This window comes from Photinus pyralis, unplaced genomic scaffold (assembly GCF_008802855.1).
Source record: "Photinus pyralis isolate 1611_PpyrPB1 unplaced genomic scaffold, Ppyr1.3 Ppyr1.4_LG4, whole genome shotgun sequence".
Lineage (NCBI taxonomy): Eukaryota > Metazoa > Arthropoda > Insecta > Coleoptera > Lampyridae > Photinus > Photinus pyralis.
The window spans coordinates 11,621,735-11,641,151 of record NW_022170511.1 but is presented as its reverse complement, the minus strand read 5'-3'; the positions used below and the strand labels follow the sequence as shown (position 1 = coordinate 11,641,151).

Sequence of the window (19,417 nt, the reverse complement as noted above, 5' to 3'; positions counted from 1 at the left end):
AACACATACCCAGTGTAAATAGTTTAAAAGATTTCGTGATGAATTATAACTGCTATAAGTGGTGCCCTACCATGGGGTAAACCTTGTCGTGGTGGTAGGGCTCAGTGGTCACATTTTTCTGTAGCACAGCTAAGTATCCCAGGCGGGTAAATCTGGTTCCAAAGATCCTGTATCATTCAAATGCTTCATGGAATAGAGAAATCCAAAAGGGTTCTCGACGATTGCTCATTAAAGGTAATATAGAAAACTGTACGTTAACTCCTGAGGCGTGCGGTAGACGACAATTTGGACAACTTGCGAATCCGATTCAGCCATTTGCCCATAGTTTCGAATAATCGGACTAGATCATGACTTGTTAAACGTGATAAAGGAGACTTTATCGACACTAGTTCTCCTTTGGAGTCTGAGGGGTTGTAAAAGTCCCGTGATGGTAGGGCAAAGAAAATAATTTATTGTTTTCTTCGTTGACAACTAAGGAAACTGCACACAATTTTGCGTGATCCGTATATTGCGGGCAAATTTTGACTTAACTGTGAATAAGTTGCCATCACGCTTAAGAGTCTTCTGCTCGACTACACCCAATGTAAAGTTCCATAAGAGCGCCCGCCATAAAAACTGTTTTTACAAAAAAAATTGTTTTAAGAACTACTTTATAAATTTAGACCTTTATCTACAAAATATTCGTAATGTAAAAAAGTTGCGCTTACGTACAGAAAACTCTTAAAGTGGACATGAATCATCTCCATATGATAGTTTCGAAGACCTAAAAACATACCATCTTAAGTACACATTCCTCTTAAATAACTACATTTCTTGTAAAAACCTAAGCTTAACTTAAAAACCTACAAGACTAAGATGCAAAATGCACTTTGATGCAAGAAATATTCCCAACATCATTACATGAATTTTTGTCAGATTTGCTGCTATCAGTTTTCGTACACCTACTTTCCATTCATTTCTGGTTTTAAAAACTAAACTTTAGGATAATATAATCACTTATAATTGCACAAGAGGTTTGTATTTTACCGAGTAAATTTGGGTTGTTTAGGTAATGAAAATCTGTTGCCTAGCAATTAGACGAGAAAAACTGTCAACTAATAAAAATGCGACACCGCAGGTGGAGCATTTTTAGGTTGACAGTTTTTCGAGTCCAATTGCTAAAAGGAAATAGATTTGAATTGCCACAACCCAAATTTACTCGGTTTAAATACAACCCTCGAGTGTAATTCGGCAGGACAATTTAACGAACAAGAAATTCACCAACTAATCAATTATTGACAGACGTCAAACTAGTCATATGGGAAAGGATAATGCGATAATTGGTTCGAAAATGAATAAGTGAAAAAACCATTTATTTATTTATATTTGTCGCTGGAAAAGTTGCAGGTAACTTTTGCCGCTGTCAAAGTGACAATTTCACTGCGGCTTATGCGATTTTTTATACATGAGTTGAATTGTCACTATAAAATGGAACAAGCACTAAATTAAAAACGTAGACAAACTCTATAAACGCACAGAGGATTAGGATAATGACGTCACGCGCTCTGATTGGCGTTTGATATCACTTGACAAATGTCGTTATTTTTTAATTTTATTTTTACTAAAATATAATAGTTTCTCGTGTACATTACCAAAGAAAGTTATTTTACGGTACCCTGCACCTTACTCTATCTTATGAAACAAAAATCTATTTATTCTTTTTCCACTGTCATGTACTCTATTGGGCCAGTTCGTACGCAACGGTGGCTTAAAAAAACCAAAGTCTTAGAATAAAATAAGTAAGAAAATTTAATGGTCGGAAAGGAATAATAATTAACAAAATAAATAAGATACTCCTGATCGAGCTCCTGATTGATCGGCGGTGTCGGTCGGGATCCTCGAGCGCCACCAGAGGGATGCGGAACCCTGCCTCTGGTCAGGACGGCGGTATTGTACACGATTACAAAAACACAACATCTACCGGGTGGTCATTAAAGCTGGTAATTTCTAGTACGGCCAGAACGGGTGCTTCGTTACAGTTCTTCGTTGTCTATTCGCTTGGTAGCATATACCGGGTGATCCAAAAGTAGTACGGACAGTTTGAATGTTCAACAATACAAAATAATTTTAAAGTTGGTAACACGCCAAATGTAATTTATTTAAAAGCAGTGACAGAGCAATTTAATGAAAATATCGGCTTATTGTTGCTGGACTTTGCACGGACCGGTCACAAAATGCTATTACTGTTTTCTGTTGTGGAAATTCTCGAATACCTCGTTTTCAAAATCCTGCGTTCTCAAAAGGCGTTTCCCGCCTGAGAAACCCGTGGCATCACTTAACTTTCGAGCGTGAATGAACTTGTATTTTTACCCCTCTCTCTTAGTATCTATAATAATTAAGTTCCGGCTATCCTACTACGACGAAACGTTTATAAGGTTTACGCAGCTCTTTTACAAACTTTTGTTAGTTTGAACTTTGAACTGAGTAGACGCATTTGCACACGCTCCTTGCGGATATTTCTTTACAGTGACTCATTTAATCACCTTATCCTGAATATACATACGTAAAGCAGATTTTATGATCCTATTTATTTACATGTGAAATGAATGCATTTGTAACCGCAATTCTTACTTTATGTTAACTTAAATGTTAAGCACCAATTTGAAACTGTCTGCAGTCATTTGGAATCACCCGGTATAAATGGTGAGAAACAATGTCTAGAAAACGGTATGTGTATCTAAAACGTTAGGTACTTAATTGTTTTGTAACTTTCCAACGTGTCACGATTGTAGACTGATGCCTTCGCATGTAGAATTAATTCAAGTGTTGACAGCTAAACTTCCAACTATTGAGAAATTGAGTTTCACTCCTTAAACCTGTTATGGATGCCAGAGTACATTAGTGTTTAAGTACGTGACACAGTACCTCATTTCAGTATAAATTAGATAATTTCCTAGAATTATGGATTTGATGCAAGGGAGAAGATTTGAGGACGATAACACGAAATTAAATCTGAACATTAACAAAAACGATTTCGGATACGAGAAACTGGTGCTGCCATTTCCATGCCTTACCAAACAAGCAAAATTATTTCAATGATTTCACGGTCGAGTTATCTACCCGATGGGACTGGCAGTGAACCTTGTTATTGACAGGATCTCAATGAGTTCAATTTCAGTCTTCCTATTACATATTGTGAAGGTATCGCGTATTCCTTTTGTCGAATACCGCAGAGCTCGTCGTACGTACGCGTCGAGCGCTAAGAACGTTCAGAATCCGAAATCCCTAACCAATAAAGATCACATATACGAACCAGAAAAGAACTCTTTCCAACAACATCTTTTGAACACGAAATTGAGAATTCGGCTATAGTGAAACTCATTTAGGAGAATGGGTTATTTTTTTATTCAGTTTACCCACAGCGATAAAGAAAATCTACTTCAATAGCGAGCGAGGAAAAATTTCACGTATTTAGATGTAAAGAGCTTTGAAAACAAGTTGGTGTTTCGCACGTGGCCATCTAGTAAATAATTCATTGAATTTTAGTATACATTTATTCCCTCACCACTAGGGCCGTAATAAAAGTTTGCCATGAAACTTCTCGAAACTATAATCAAATCACTAACACGTAAGAATTAACGTTGTAGATATTAAACTAATTCAAGTTTCGAAATTATTCGCGGTCGACTGAGTATCGAGGGTTAATTAAATAAGTTTCGTAAGCACCACGAAACTAGGAATATTAATTGCAGTTCTTTCCTAAGTTATAAATAGGATATGTTTGCCACAGATGAAAATCCAGCTTTCAGTGTGAAAAAGCACGAATTCAATTATACCCTGCCAAATCAACTGAGACTATAACAAAAGTGACAAAATAAACGCTAATTTTAAAAACAGCTCCTCCATTGTCTCTAATACGTCAAACTCCTATCTTTGAAATTAAATCGATGTCAGGGATTCAAAGCTTTGTGGTAAAATGAAATACAAATGCTATTGTTTTAAATTAAGATACGGCTCAACAGTTGATGGAAAAAAATTAATGTAATTTCCGTTGGCACCCGCAATTAGCGGAAATGCGAATTTCCCAAGCTACGTGCTTTATGCACCACCATTAATTCAGCGTTATATCGTGCAAAATGTATAATTACTATTTGGACAATGTAATCACTTCAAGAATTCTTTTGTATTTCGTTACATTTAAAAGATAGGGAAAAACGAGAAGATTTACAATTTTCGGTGCTATTACAAAAACGAAACATTTGACTGTTATGTTGCCCTTCTTGTATCTCGTTTGAAGTCGCGCAAAAAATATCTTTTGGAGCACAGAATATTTCGTACACTGTATGAGATAACGAAAATTATTCCCTCCATTCTCATTCTCTATTTTCAATTTGATATTTAGTTTGACGTTGACGTCCTTGGTCCGTAAGAGTCATAAAAACATGCAAAATCCGTTTAATCCTAACTTAAAAAGTTTTCGTTTAGACAGCTGAGGGGAAGTTTAATGGAAGGTTTACTTTACTTTTAGCACTTAGCTCTACACTCCCCAGCACCCCTACTTATAATAGGTATGCATATGCACCCCATTTCAAACACCACAAAATTTGTTTTACAGAGATAGCAAAGAATACTCTTTGGAGATCCTAGAAAATCATTTGGATGGTTTTCTTATGAATTCATTTTAAAAAAAAACAGAGACAGTTACAAAATTACTGCATACTGGGGGGTATAGAATATCCCTCAGTATACGAAAACCTTATGATTAATATAGGAATGAGAACATTATCGTATAGTGGGGGGTACCCCTCGGTTCTAGATTCTTCCCCAAAACATATAGTGCACACACCACTTAAAACTTAATTTTTTGGAAACAGACCATGAAAAGTGACACCTAGAGCAGTGTTTCTCAACCGCCGGTCCGCGGACCGCTACCGGTCCGCAAAGAATCTTTGCCGGTCCGCGAAAAATCCACACATCGCGGTCAAATAAGTTGGCGTGGGACTCATCGCACAAAGTACAAATTATCTAGCTAGTGGAAGATGCGCTTTATAAATAAGACCTTTACGTAGGCAAATTCAATAATTCAATAATCAATAATTGGGGTACCTTTGTAAATGGTGTTATTCATAAACGCATCTTCTACTGCGAATTTCCGAATTTCCACCCACGAAAAATGACTTTTGTACAAATTGGGAACGCGAAAACACAGCTCCAATTTGTAAAAAATTTTTAGGGGGGTGGACCTACCCCCCCTCTTCTTTTTTCAGACCCCCCGGTCCTCAAGACCTCAAATATACACACTTCGCCGGTCCCTGCACCACATACGGTTGAGAAACACTGACCTAGAGTATGGAATACCCCCCAGTACAAGAATATCTTTATAAGTATAGAAAAGGTTTACTTTACCATCACATGGATTCTTGATTCAGAAATGGAAATTTCTAATCAATTTCCGTTATTATCCCGGCTAGATTTTAGTGACAAAAATTCACAATTAATTACGATAGAATTTCTCCTTCTTCCTGAAAATTTTCTTCAATTTTTTCTTATATTTTATTGACTATGTTTGCTTATCAAATCTAACACCAAATTACCGTAACGTTTTTAATATACATACCTATTGATAAAAAATGTGCGATGTGCTTTCCAATCACATTTCATTTTTTTAAAACTTTATAAGTAATTAAACCTGGCCAAGATATTTTGAATGAAATATTCTTAATTTATCTTACATCGAAGAACAACAAAATACACCATGATAATCAATTTTTTAAAGAAAAGATTATTGTACAATAAATGTTGATCATGTTGATCTTCCGGTGATGATTTGGTTGATTGGAGTGGTTTAACCTTACATTTCTTACCTAAGCATGAGATATATAGGTTCGAGCGTGAAAGTTGCTGAGTAAACGTTGTTTTTTAATTGTGTGGGTTTGGAAAACAACTGGGATTGGTTGAAAAAAGAGCTTTAACCAATGAAAATTAATTAATGGTTCCCTTTATTAACATAAAATTTATATGGGTAATTTTCTTAAAGGATGTATCAACATTTAAAGATTTGGTTATAAATGTAAATTGTCATTTTTAACACCCCTTTGAATTTGGACTATCCACAAACTACGTTATTTTAACGATTTGACTCTAATCTTTCTTCTTTCTAGAGATAGAGGCCAAAATTTTGTTAGATATAGTTGAGCTAGTCGCCGGCAGTTAATCAGTTTTTTTTAACAACAGGCAACAGGCGCACAAATATCACGGCTTCTTGTTAAAAAACAATACGTGGACTATAATTGAATATACACACATAACATAAGGTTTTTTTCCAATTAAATCCAATTTCCCTTTCACACCTGAAAAGGTTTTCAGATCTTTTTCGGAAACAGATTTTCCCGTATTGTTTATTATTACAGAATTTTCTTTAGCTTTTAATCACTCGAAGGTAATTTTTATTCGAACGTTAGCTACTCGTATTCCCTTTTTCGCTCGAAAATGCACACCGCTTGAACTTCTTAACATCGCGGCGAAAATAAAATTCCTTCCAAAGTGTTTAAAGGAACACCGGAACTATTACGTTTTGGCCGCAATTACGACGCTAATTTTTGTAATTCTAGGCTACGTGGCTCTCAGAAGACGAATGCTCCCTACTATATAATTCGTAATGACATCCAAAACAAAAAATCGCGAATTAAAGTAAAATGGCGCTAAACTCCCTATTGGTGAGTGAGCAAAAGATTCCAACCAATCCCGAACGGCTGTTAATTATTTTAAAAACAAAATAGTTAACATTATTCGCGATAGTTTTACTTCATGATGATTCCGAAATGTAAGGTTATATTCCTGTTAAAACGGATGTAATCCTATCCCTACACCAGCCGGGAAGGCGACTTAGGGCATTAGATAACAAAGAGACCAATGCAAACCCTTGCATAAAAAAATAAAAAATGACGCATATTCCATTGACTCCAATCATTCAGATAAATTCTTTATTTTATTATACTATTTGTTCAGAACCTTGACATTATTATATTAAAACTTCTACTTTTTCGAGAAAAATTTCAAAACACTCCCGTTATACCATTGAATAAAATAGTGTTTTTATTCAATGATTTTATATATTTCACATTTTGATTCTATATCACTTTCTGATTGCCACTATTTGAGCTCTACATGACGCCTTTGAGAGATTTTCAATACAATATTTACGTTTCGTTTCGCAAGAATCATCAACTTTATTTTTTTATATGGCCCGTAAAAAAAGTGCACTGTATGAGTATCATTTTTTATTACAATTACAAAGATAGTAAGTAGGACACCGCACATGCACAATAGCATTTCAATACACGAGACTACCAAGAATTTAACATGATAAATATAATTATAAAACACATTTATTAAGATACAAGGGCACCAAGGATTTTAAGTGTGCCCAGTGCGATTTAATCACCAAACTCTTAAATCACATCTTAATATCTAAATTTTGTTTTTTGTTAACCCATAGACCTAGAATTTAAAATGTGACCGGTGTGATTTTGTCAAATTCAATTTTAAAACACATTTATTAATACACAAGACCAGGAAGAATTTCAAATGCGTAAACATCTTTATATTTTATGGAAATAACAAGCAACACGCCAGTGAAATGCCGAGAATGTTAACTCACTGCGCATGATCGGTATTCTACTGTCTCTCACATATGTTGGCACAGATTTAGAGGATGTAAGCTATATGTCTCTTTCAGAGCGACGAACGGTGATTCGGATGGTAATGAAATTAAAGAACGTTTCTACGTTTTCGATATATTTAGACTTAGAGGATCATCCGTTCCAAGTTCCATCTATTAGAGCATTCCATTGATTCGAAAAATGCCTTACACTTTCAAGTACGTGTCGCCATAAAGTTGACATGCGGCTGTGGTTCACCCTTCAATTCCTTCTATTCATCTCATTTTTTTTTTCAATTTAGCACCTTATTATTCCAAAGTAACTATTAGCATAACAATATGGTATTTGAATCTCCAGAGCTCCTTTAAAGAAGTAGGTAAAACATTATATAGGAGAACGACAAACTTTCAACGGATCGATAAACTGTCTTACAATTTTAACCAAAGCGGCAGTAATTCGCTACTGAATTGCGTAACAAGGTAAAATACCTTTACATCCCTTAAACATTTGTATCGGAGAATACGCCTCACAAAAACAGCTCCAGTAGCACAAACTTTAAATTAGATCGGAATAGATTTCGTGCGGACTATTCAATTAAGCAACATTAATCGAGTATAACAGCTAGCCAAGTTTAATGAAATTAAAGAGGCCGGAAACTTATAATACTGCTCCATTGCAATGTACATCGACCAAATCCGATGTGCTAGACTTCCGACCATAGAAATTTAAACGTTTAACATTTCAAAGAATTTAAAACTGCCGTATCCATTGTTTAATTTACAGTAACGCCTGTTTTGGGGGTTCCTCAGTTTGTAGCGCTTTTGAGAGTTTTTTAATGGGATTTTTGTGATGGAAGTAAAAAGTAACTATACGAAAGTATAAGTTAAGCCACTGACCGTTTGAAGAAAAAACACACGAGCGCGAAATTTGACTCACGATTCAAGCATATTTCCCTAAAAGAATGGGTCCCATCCACTTTCATTCCTTATCGCCGGTGACTAAACCTTTATCGACTTGATGACGCCCCGATGTCGATGTTTAGAATATCAGCTACATTAGTGAAGTTGCCTCTCAAAATGACACATGCTTAATAAATCAGACAATGAACACTGTAAATTACCCCAGACGTTGTAAGTACCATTTAAGGAAACCTATATAGTGAATAGCATTAACTATTTTATATAGTTTTTCCCATGCCCAGCACTTCTTTATCCGGAGTAGAAATGCTTTACTATGGCCTACAAGGAAAAATTTATGACGACGCCTTACCACAAACCGTCGTCTTCAATCGCAAAAGGTATGTCTTACATATGTTATTACTGTGAAAACTTGTGTTAACGCAGAAAAGTTAAAAAAGTCCACCGCAGTTCAAACATTCAACATTATAGTTGAAGATTCTGTTCTGGGGCATCCGGATTGTGCACGTTTTCCTACCGAAATTGATCCATAATCATCGGATGTGACATTCACATACATTCAGGTAGGTAATTCCTAGATCTTTCCCGCCTCAGATCTCAAATCTTAAATCTAGATGGAAAAATCAGGAAATAAATATCTTTAAATCTGTACAAAGAGAAAGTGACTGCGACAGCACAAACTCCAAAATGTGTGAGTTTGATTTCAAGATGTAGAACAATATAGTGGATACCGTGGAGGAAAAATGCCAAAGATGGTTTTTGTTGGCAGGCCGGATGATCGAACCCAGCTTCTTCGGTAAGGCCTCACCACTCGCCTACCGCTCCTTCTGTAGAAATCTTTTAAAGGTCAAATAAATGCAATCTTTAAATCGGAACTAATTTGCACTATTGATATTTCATCTCTTTTATAACAGAAAATGATGCTGTTCCTCGGTTCTACTAGATTATTGATATGATTATATTTCTGTAGTAAACGGTCCCTCTTGCGCATTGTCTGATTACCATAGAATGAGAATAGAAAATCTCTAAAGGATTATTTCCAGCGTGCATTTTTCCTTCGATACCTTACCTATATATTGCAGGCAGACCATAGCATCCTTGAGGCAGACCTATACCATTGGATAAAAAATGCCTATACCTAGCGGGAAAAATGAAACAGAGAGAAAGAAACAACTTCAAAGATTACAGAGAACGGAGGTTGTAAACTAAACTCTGCAATTTAAACACCGAGATGATATTGACACTTTCAAACTACTTTGCAACATCATTATCTTTAACTTGATAGATGCGGCACGTATTTTTCACGTTAGGTTGTACTTTCACCTAAGCGATTAGAACAACTTTAATGGACTAAGTATACTGAAATGGTAATTATAATATTTAAAACCTAGTTTAAAACCGTGATTTTTAATAAATTTATTCACGTCTTCTGTTGAGCTTGAATTTCGCGATTTTACGATTGAATTTCTTTTCCACATATGATAAACTGAAAAAGTGCTCAACAAAGTTTAATATCGAGCAATTTGGAGCAAATTCGATTGACCGATAAAGTAAGAAACAAACGGAATATGAAAAATAATGGAACCACTCTATTATCGGTTTTTCAGTCACATTACCTCTAACAATCGATTTATTTTGCGAAAAAATGAAAATGTAAATTCTCATTGGAAATCAAAGTGAAAGGTTTTATTTTACAAAAGCCATAATTATTGTGCAAATTGTTCAACACGCCCTACGGGATGCGGAAAATCAAATTATGTACGGTTTCAAACGATGAAAAACAGTAAGCTTAAAAACGGCTCGCGTAAAATTAAGGATTCAAAACGCATAATGAACAGAAGAACGAACAACTTGTTATATAACGATGGAATAATAGGGCGAAAAATCAGTGTATTAAAATGCTGTATAAGTTCTATCTTCCAAAAAAAAACAATCGGGTGATTATAATTTGCAGCTTGAAGCATTTTAGTGCATATCATTGTCATTTATTTGACAGTGGCGGATCAGTGAGCAATATTAATTTAAAAAATTCGCATGTTGTATAATTTTATTTATCAAACACTTGTTTGTTTTAAATCACTTCTTTACCGTGATTGTTCAAAATGTCCACAATCATGTTTACAACACAGCTACACTGTTTCGTGCCCGTTCTAACTTTGCTAGGGTTATTCATTAGTTCCTATTCCATTGAATTTCCCAATTTTACCTGTTTCCCCTCTTCTCTAATAAACAAGTTAAAAAGTCATTATATGCAAACATAAATGACGAGAGCGTATTTTCCTGCTATAATATTAATGCTAGGACCGGGAAAAAATATCGGTAGGCACGAGATCCTTACCCCATTCTCTTTCAAATGAGCCGCCTATCGTCGAAGTCTACACAGTTTAATGAAAAATAGTGAAGCGTATACAAATACAAACAAATTTTGAAATGGGCATTAGTTTTACTTTTATTCGAAGTGTCTACATATGAAACTTTTTTTAAATGCTTTCGAAAATAGCATTGCGCATTGTCTATATTAGAAATTTCATTTAGTACCTTCATAAATAAAACATACAGCATGCGTTAACAGTAATTTTGAAACCGGTATTTTCATTCAAGGTGCCTACATATATTTCATTTAACTACTTTTCACTCAACGATTTAACTGCTTTCATAAATAAGAAAGTTGCCATTGCGCATGCGCAAAACCAAATTTTGCAACTGGTGTTAGATTTGTTTTTATTCCAAATGCCTATGTATAACATTTCATTTAAATGCTTTCATGAATAAGTAAATTTGGCACTGCGCATGCGCAAAACAACATTTTGAAAACGTCGTTAATTTTAATTATATTGGTAGTGTTTACATATAAAGTTTCATTTAAATATCTTCATAAATAAAAAGTTAGCATTGCAAATGCGTTAAACAAATTTTTGGCACTGCCCATGCGCAAAACCAAAAATATTGGTATGCACGGAATCCTTGGACTAAGCCCTTTCAAACGAGCCTATATCGCTCAAATCGGTTAAGTGGTGTAGAAGGAGTACGTGTGACGGACGGACGACAAAGTGCAGCCAATAGCGGTTTTTCACTTTGAGGAAAATACGCTAAAAATAAAGAATTTATGAAAATGTTCTCACCTTTAGTTGTTACACCACTGGTGAAATCAAAATATTTTCAAATAAAGAAAATGGATCGACCTAGATCAAAACCAAATTCAAGTAATAGTTTATTTACGATCCCTATCTGGCAATGCTCCCCCCCGTCTAGTCTAAAGCACTGCAACCGTTTAATATGAGAAAATAACAAGGTATGTAAAATTCGCCCCTTTAAAATACTTATAAGTGTCTTCAAAGGGTCCCTCCACTCTCCAGTAAGAAAAAATTTGCCCAAATACCACTCGCACACCTGCGCATGCGCGTTCAGCCCTTTCTTTTATGTTTAAGAATATGTGTACCAAATTTGGTTCCAATCGGTTCAGCCGTTTTGTACAGACCGACAGATCGACATCATCGAGATTTTGTTTGATTTGGATTACCGGCGCTTCAAGACGTGTATTTTCGTCAAAAAAGTGGGGGGTCATCTTTTATCCCAATGCAATACCTCCCTTACTAACGAGCGTGTGGTAAAAACAATAAACTTTAAATATCTTACATATGGAAAATTTCAAGTTGAAATATACACGACTTCTTTTGGAACGTGATTCGGCAGCTCATTTGCTATTTCCAGATCTTCCTCTACACGTACAATTGATCCAAAAAAGCATCTACAAAAGGGAAAACCATCACTACAACAGAAATCCTTTAAATGAGGTGACTCCTCGAGTGACTCCTTTCCAGCTTTTGTTTTTTTTATGTGTCGTATATCGTTGTATTTGTAATAAAAAACAAGTATAAATTGAGCACAACTCTTACGCAGATAAAGCGCATTTTTTAACCGAAATATCTTTTGTTTTGATATCACCAATGGATATATTTCTTGCAGACGTCTCAATCGCCCTTTGTGAGGACCCTCTTCCGACAATCCGTTCTTGAGGTATAAGGGAATATACCCGATCACGATAAAAGGTCGAGGAGGAGGGCTATGGTTGGTAAAAATTAATTCCTTTCGTTGAGACCTTTCATTAGAGTACCGTGAAGGATAAAACTAGTTCCACTCCCCTCCCCCTTCCACCCCGTACTTTGATATGAGGACAGAAAGAAGGGAAGTAGTTGGTAGTCGGTTCCTTTTGTTGAGACCTATAATTCGTGGGGGGGGGGGCTTTTAGACAGCCGTCTGGCACACCTTCAAGGTATAGGCTACCTACTGCAAAAAATTCCAGGACTCTAGGACTATTCCCCTAGAAGTAGTTCAAAGCGGCAGAAGTGGGTCCGGACGGACGGATGGACGGACGGACGGACGGACAAAACGCAAACAATAGCACATTTTTTTTAGTTCTTTAAAAATGCGCTAAAAATACAACCCAATACATTATGGTCCATATAAAAAATAAAGTTGAAGATTTCTCCAAAACGAAACGTTGTATTGAAAATCTATCAACGGTGGCCAGGCTGCCCCTATGCAAAAATTAAAACCCGCCGCCCCTGACGGTGGCATTCAAAAAGTTTTTTTTTGCATCTGTTCAAATAGAAAAAATTCAAAACGAAATCGGAAATTTCGGCTTTTCTGGAATATAATCGGAATGTTCTTGTATTTATTTATACAAAAAATAACTGTATAATTGCGCAACTTTTCTCTAATTTGACCATGGTCCTATCTTCTATGGTTTCGGAGATCCCAATGATATAAAGTAAATTTATAGGTTACCAAGGTTACGATTTTGAAAAACAACATTGCACAAGGCGAGCGCTAGTAAAATGTAGTGAAATGGACTTGTTCAGTTAAGTGTCGTCAAAGTTACTCATCCGCTGTAAACAACTTTGTGTGCAATTAATACGTTTTAATAAAATTAATTCTGTTCGAGCATTACTCTGAATTTCGAAATCAATAAAACCTTCCCGTTACCAGCCAGAATTCAGCATCAACAACTTTCCAAGGTTGGACAGCGCAATGTGTAATTTTAGACACAATTTGTAACTTTTAAACATTTTCCACTGTAATCAATATTAGTGTATGAACTCAACCGAAAGTAAAAAGTTTAAATTCAGTACTAAGTAACGGAAGTGTTCTAACTGAGTTAAATATATATTCCGTATTTTTTCTTTGTTCATTTAAAGGGCGTTAAGAGTAAAATAGAAAGTGGCATAGTATACCTACAATTTTGGACACTGTATATTCAATGAAGCTATCATTGAGTTTTGGAAGGCTGTAGATGAAGGCTTAAATTGATTGCTTTTAGAAGCTTAATATATTTCATTGTTTTGGTCGTGTGTATTTATTTGCCACCAAAAAAGCATACCCCGCATTACTGAAGATATGGCAGTAGTTGTTTTACAACAAACAGTGTAACGCATTTCTAACTCGTTATATTATTTAATTCTTCTCCATTCCTATTAACAGTACATTTCATGTGTTCTTTTGATTTATGAATATTAACTAATCTGTGATACGTTTGACGTTAAACTATTGCAAATTGGTCTTAAATAAATAATAAGTTTGAAATTCAAACGAAAATGGCGAGGAAAGCAATGATATACAGAATGATGGTAACAAAAACTGTTTTTCTAATGATAATTTCTTTAAATGTTTTTATAAAATAAGTGCACGAGCTGAAAGCTATAGCGAAACTTCCTCCATGCCGCTCGTTACGCGTTTTCAGCTTTTATACTATAAATAACTACTTTCAAGCAGATGGGGAGGCTGATAGTTGGAAACGATTTCATTTATTACTTTCCCACAGTAGCGGAAAAAAAGTTGTAGTTGACAATAAAAGCGTTCTCAGAACTCAATGAACTTAAACATAAAATAATAAGTGTTTGGCCAGTTTATGCTGACCATGAAGCATGACCAAAGGCGTGGTTCATGAAGGTCACTATTAAGCACAAGAAACTTTAGCGTTCACCAACAGGGAGAGAGCTCAGTTTATATTTAAGGGAAGGGCACGGTTGATTGGATTAAAAGAGTACGCAATCCGCTGCATCATTCCAATTATTAATCAGCGTTTCAGAAATTGATTTACCTGCTTTTGCGAGAGGTACGTGTATACCTACTGCTGAAAAACATTCGAAAAGCAGAAAAGGAATTCGTTTTAAGAACGTATCGAACTTAATTGTTTTACTCTCGCAGTTCTTGATTATTGCATAGCTTTTTATGTACCTATAGGTATCTCCGTTCTTTATTGAAACGTATCGTAATATAAAACCGTTTATTAGCCTGAAAATTATATGTACTTAACGTTCCTAAAGTATCTACTTTTGTGAAATTTCATTAAAAGTTCTTCAGCATTTAAATATTTACCGCGCTAGCATACTTCCTAAACAATAGCTTACATGGAATTTTGTTCAAACTCAGTTCGTAATACATCAGTTTGAAACTTTTTGAAATGGTATTATTTCCTTTCCACCCTGGTAAATTCCAAAACTTCTATATTTCATATACGTGTTTATCTTTGTGCCCATTCGTTTAAATTTTAATGAACACAATTCAAATTATACTGATTTAAATGTTACTTCAAATTCTCGTACTAAGATTGTACGTTTCCTACCCAAGTGACCGTTCTTCCATTTAACTTAATCCTTTTTTCTTCAATAATAATAATAATTATTGCCCCCATAAGCTTGAAAATAGGATATTTAATATTGGAACCCATCCATCTAGGAGGGTCCATACATAACATACATACTTATGCAATTAGAGTCTGTTCCCGGCTGGATCACATTATAATAATCGTTTTTTTAAGGATTTTTCTTGTTTGTTAACTGACAAAAGATTAATTTTTTTCCACACGAAATCGCAGGAGCGTTTATCACAAGTACGGAAGGTTCTGCTGGTATAAAGAAAACAAAAACCTATGGAACATCCTGGACCTCGTAAAGGAACGTGCCTCCGTCTTTTCGAAATTTCACGCCATTGCACAAAATTACGCAATCTGCCGCGCCGGTATCAAAATGTCATTTAAAAGTGTTATCTGCGTACAAATGACGGATCGCGGCCAACCGAATAGTGTTGTGAAATTTATTTTTAATCCACTATCCGAATTAGGCCCAAAGAGCTCAACTTTACGCAGCAGCAGCCGGCGCTGCGGTAACCTGCGTGTTCTGTCGGCGGAACGGACGGACGGGCGCGAGCGCCACCAAGGTCCTTGCCCCTAGTACGCTAACCCAAAATTAAAGCGCACAGCAATTTCCCTAAGCGAGAACAGTCAATAATCTGATTTGGTAGCGGTATCTACGGAAAAGTAAATGCGAAACAATATCCCCCATTATAAGTAATGGAACGGAAAGTAACAAAAAGCTTACCTTGCAATTAAATGGAGGGGTACAAATTACTGTGCAAGAAAAAGCAAATGCTTTAGATAACTTAATGTGAAAGCAAAAATTAACCGGTATAAATTCAAAATAAATTTACGCAAAGCTCAAAATTACAGTACTTCCAAAACATAGCTTGCGAAAGTGCAAAAAGCAAAAAGATTTAAATACGGTTAAAACACCAAAGGCAAAAGGCAAATCATCCTCTCTGAACAACGGCTTTACCTTTTATAAAATTCGGCTATGGCATGGAGGGACCGACGGTTTTTTCAACCGACACAGCAAATTCGGTTATCTATATCGAAGACTTAAAACTTTGAATTTATTTCTCGGATTCGGGTCATCATAAATATCAAGGACAACTTACAAACATTTAGAAAAGTTAGAGGGTTTTCAGGTAAACCTCACACGACTGATTTTGATAACGTGATCTTGAAGGGAACGGTTCCAAGCGGCGGATTAATTTCGGCGTGACACTTTTCGTAACGAAGCGCCCAAATTAAAGCGCTTCTAGATACCGGGTATTCAGCAGAGCTGGTCGACTCCACAAATATACGATGTGGTCATAACTTCGGATATGGAACCTCATGGCGAAATATAGGCGTTTCGTTACATAAGTACGTAAGTATCATTATAATTTCAACGCGCAAAGATAATTCTTAGAAATTTTACTTGTGTAACGGAAGCTCTCTAAATTGTTTATTTAATTCGAATTAGGACACATGGACACATTTCAACTATTTTGGTAGTTGGAAAGATTTTAGAGTGTTCCAAATAAAAGGTTTGAACCTCATTACGGTAGCTCATGGCGAAATATAGGTCCTTGCGTTATGAGTGTGTCCATTAGAGAACTGGTATTCCAAAATGAATTCAGCGCTCTTTGTTCTGTAAGTCAAAGGTTAACGGGTAAGTCGTGACCGGTTAATGGCGTAAGAAATTTTTCAAGGCCAGTCTGACGGAGGATAACATAATTTTAATAGCTTTTTACATGAGCAAACAGATGAATCTAAATTTCTCATACTGCCCCGACGCAGCGTGCGAAACCCGAACTCAGCAATATTGAAATCTGGTCATTTCTAATTAATGACCTAATATTTTAGAAGCCAACTATAAAACTGCGAAGGACGCAGTTCACCGAATCATGAAATCGCTCTGCGAGAAAAAATCATCTTTTCGTTTAAAAATGAAGACAAAGTAAAATAAAAAGCTCTTCTTGCAGTTATTAATGCGAACATGATTCGCACTTTCAACGACTTCGTGTACTCAAATTCGCACCAAACAGTTTGTATTACTACAGAGTTTCTAGTGTTTAACGTTCCACTAATGGGCTGTAAATAAGAAAGGCATCTGATACGCTAACTACTAATTGCCAAGGTTTAATCGTGGTACATATTATAGTGAAGATATTTCCTGCAACAAGTTTAGGATCGCTGCCCCAAATTGCCGATTATTTCTTCCCAAACATTTTCGACTTTAGAGATAAATATAGTATATTATTAGTCATAAGTTGCTATTATTTTACCGTGTATACTCGGTTGGTTCTTTCCATATATACATTTTTAGTAGCCTCGCCTTAATCCTTGCACAAAATAACGAATACAAGTAAAGAGACGTTTCTTAAAAGTGGTCGCGCGTTAGTTCTAATATAACCGTATTGTATTACACCTTTTCTTGTCTTCAAATTACACGGTTCCTTTGAACTAATGCTCTGAATTGCCCCCCTTTACGACGATAACCATTCCAACCCTTTAGTATTAAACCAAAGGCAACCTTCTTTCGCTCATATTCCATACAAATAATTCGACATTTTGTTAAATTTTCAGTGAAATAAAGGCCCGTTGAATAATGGTATCGCGATGCATGTGCATGAGAAATGATACATTACGTCGCAATTATCGGGCACAGAAACCACCCGAATTAGTATTTCGTGATTAACGGGACTTGTAATTCACTGTTGCTTGTGCAGGAATTCGACCGTTAAATGATGCTCGGTTTGGAATTGTGAAGTGCTTTCCAGTTGATTTCACAGACGCCCGATTAACACAACGCTATTGATAAACATGAAACTAACTTTGGTAATAAAACACGTTGCGATGCAACATTATGAGCAGCTGCGTTATTATTAATAAAGTTTTGCTTGTAGATGAGTTCAGCTGTTCAGTTGTGCAGTTAGCAGTGCATGAAAGCAAACGTGAATGAATTTTGGGAATTAGGATCCATGCATATTTTCTTAGCGTTCTATTTAGACGCAACTAATTTCAGTGGCTGTGCGATGTTTTCTGACCTTCGTGTGACAGATGCTATGTAGATATCTGGCATAGCGTCAGTATTTCCAACCACTTCTGTTCTTCTTATTTAGAAAGTAATTATTCTATTAATACTGTTTCATTCATACTTATGTACTTATAGGTACAGAATATTTATACAGATACTTACCTACGTTCAGGTTATAAAACTTTTTTCCATATCCAAAAATTTCAGTTTGTCTACAGGTAAGTTCCGATAACTGCATTAAATACTCTAAGTTAATGAGGGTCTTTGTATCGTACTCACATCAACGGTTTCCTGTCGTCTTATTGGGGGATTACTGTCAACGTGGTTTGTCCAGGTAGCTGGATGTCGAAGCACTTCTAATGAACAAGGCGGTAATCGTCTTAATAAACATAATTATTATTCAATACGTATACAATTGGAACTAATATACATGGTGTTTCAAAAAAAGGTCGGATACTTTATTTGCGTATAGTACTCATCAAAAGAAACAAAAAAGTCTTAATAAACATAGGTACACCCTGTATAAACAATATGATTTCGATTAACTATGACTCGTAGTGCAGCGATAAGGGCACAATATTGTTTAACATTTACAAAGTTTGCATATTCATACGGAAAATGTTTGAATTGTGTCATGCTACTGAAATGGAATAACAATGGAGCATCAAATACAAAAGAAAACTTTTAGTTCTATCACTTGTTACATTTCTTACAACTTAGCAAGAGAGATATAGCTACCTTAAGCTCTCTAAAGTCATTTGTGTATAACTGCAAACAACTTGCGGCGCCTTGAGCGTCAAACGAAACTTTGCTATTGCTCCTCTCTACTTACACTACTACAGCAAGTTACATTGTAACAATTCTAGTTCACGACTCATACAATTTTATAACATCCCTAGGTCCTTGAAAAGTTGTCAAAACTTGAGGTTTCACAACCCTTGTTGCGTTTAGCTATGAGATTGCGTTCGTACGAGCACTAAAACAACCATACTTCATTGCACACTTTTAAAACGAATTTCCTCACAAAGAATTACAATTACTCATAAACATCTCAAAAACATTAAGTAAGTTGTTTATTAAGCTCTTGGCAAGTTCGAATATTGACCCAATCAATTTTATACGGTAGTGCATTTTCATGACAGCCCTCGCCCACTCGCTTATAGCCGTTAGATAGTTATTCTATGTTACATGTCACGAG

The 19,417-nt window shown here is 35.7% G+C and overlaps 1 protein-coding gene and 1 long non-coding RNA gene across 3 annotated transcripts in view; both read left to right on the top strand.

Annotated features, from left to right (window-relative positions):
• Window positions 1-19,417, top strand: part of LOC116168311 (spondin-1) — a 43,948-nt gene that overhangs the window by 13,408 nt on the left and 11,123 nt on the right. The gene's annotated exons all lie outside the window — the stretch shown is intronic.
• Window positions 7,883-9,338, top strand: LOC116168312. The gene is made up of 3 exons (XR_004144740.1): window positions 7,883-8,770; window positions 8,826-9,120; window positions 9,172-9,338. It is a non-coding gene; the product is annotated as an uncharacterized LOC116168312 (long non-coding RNA).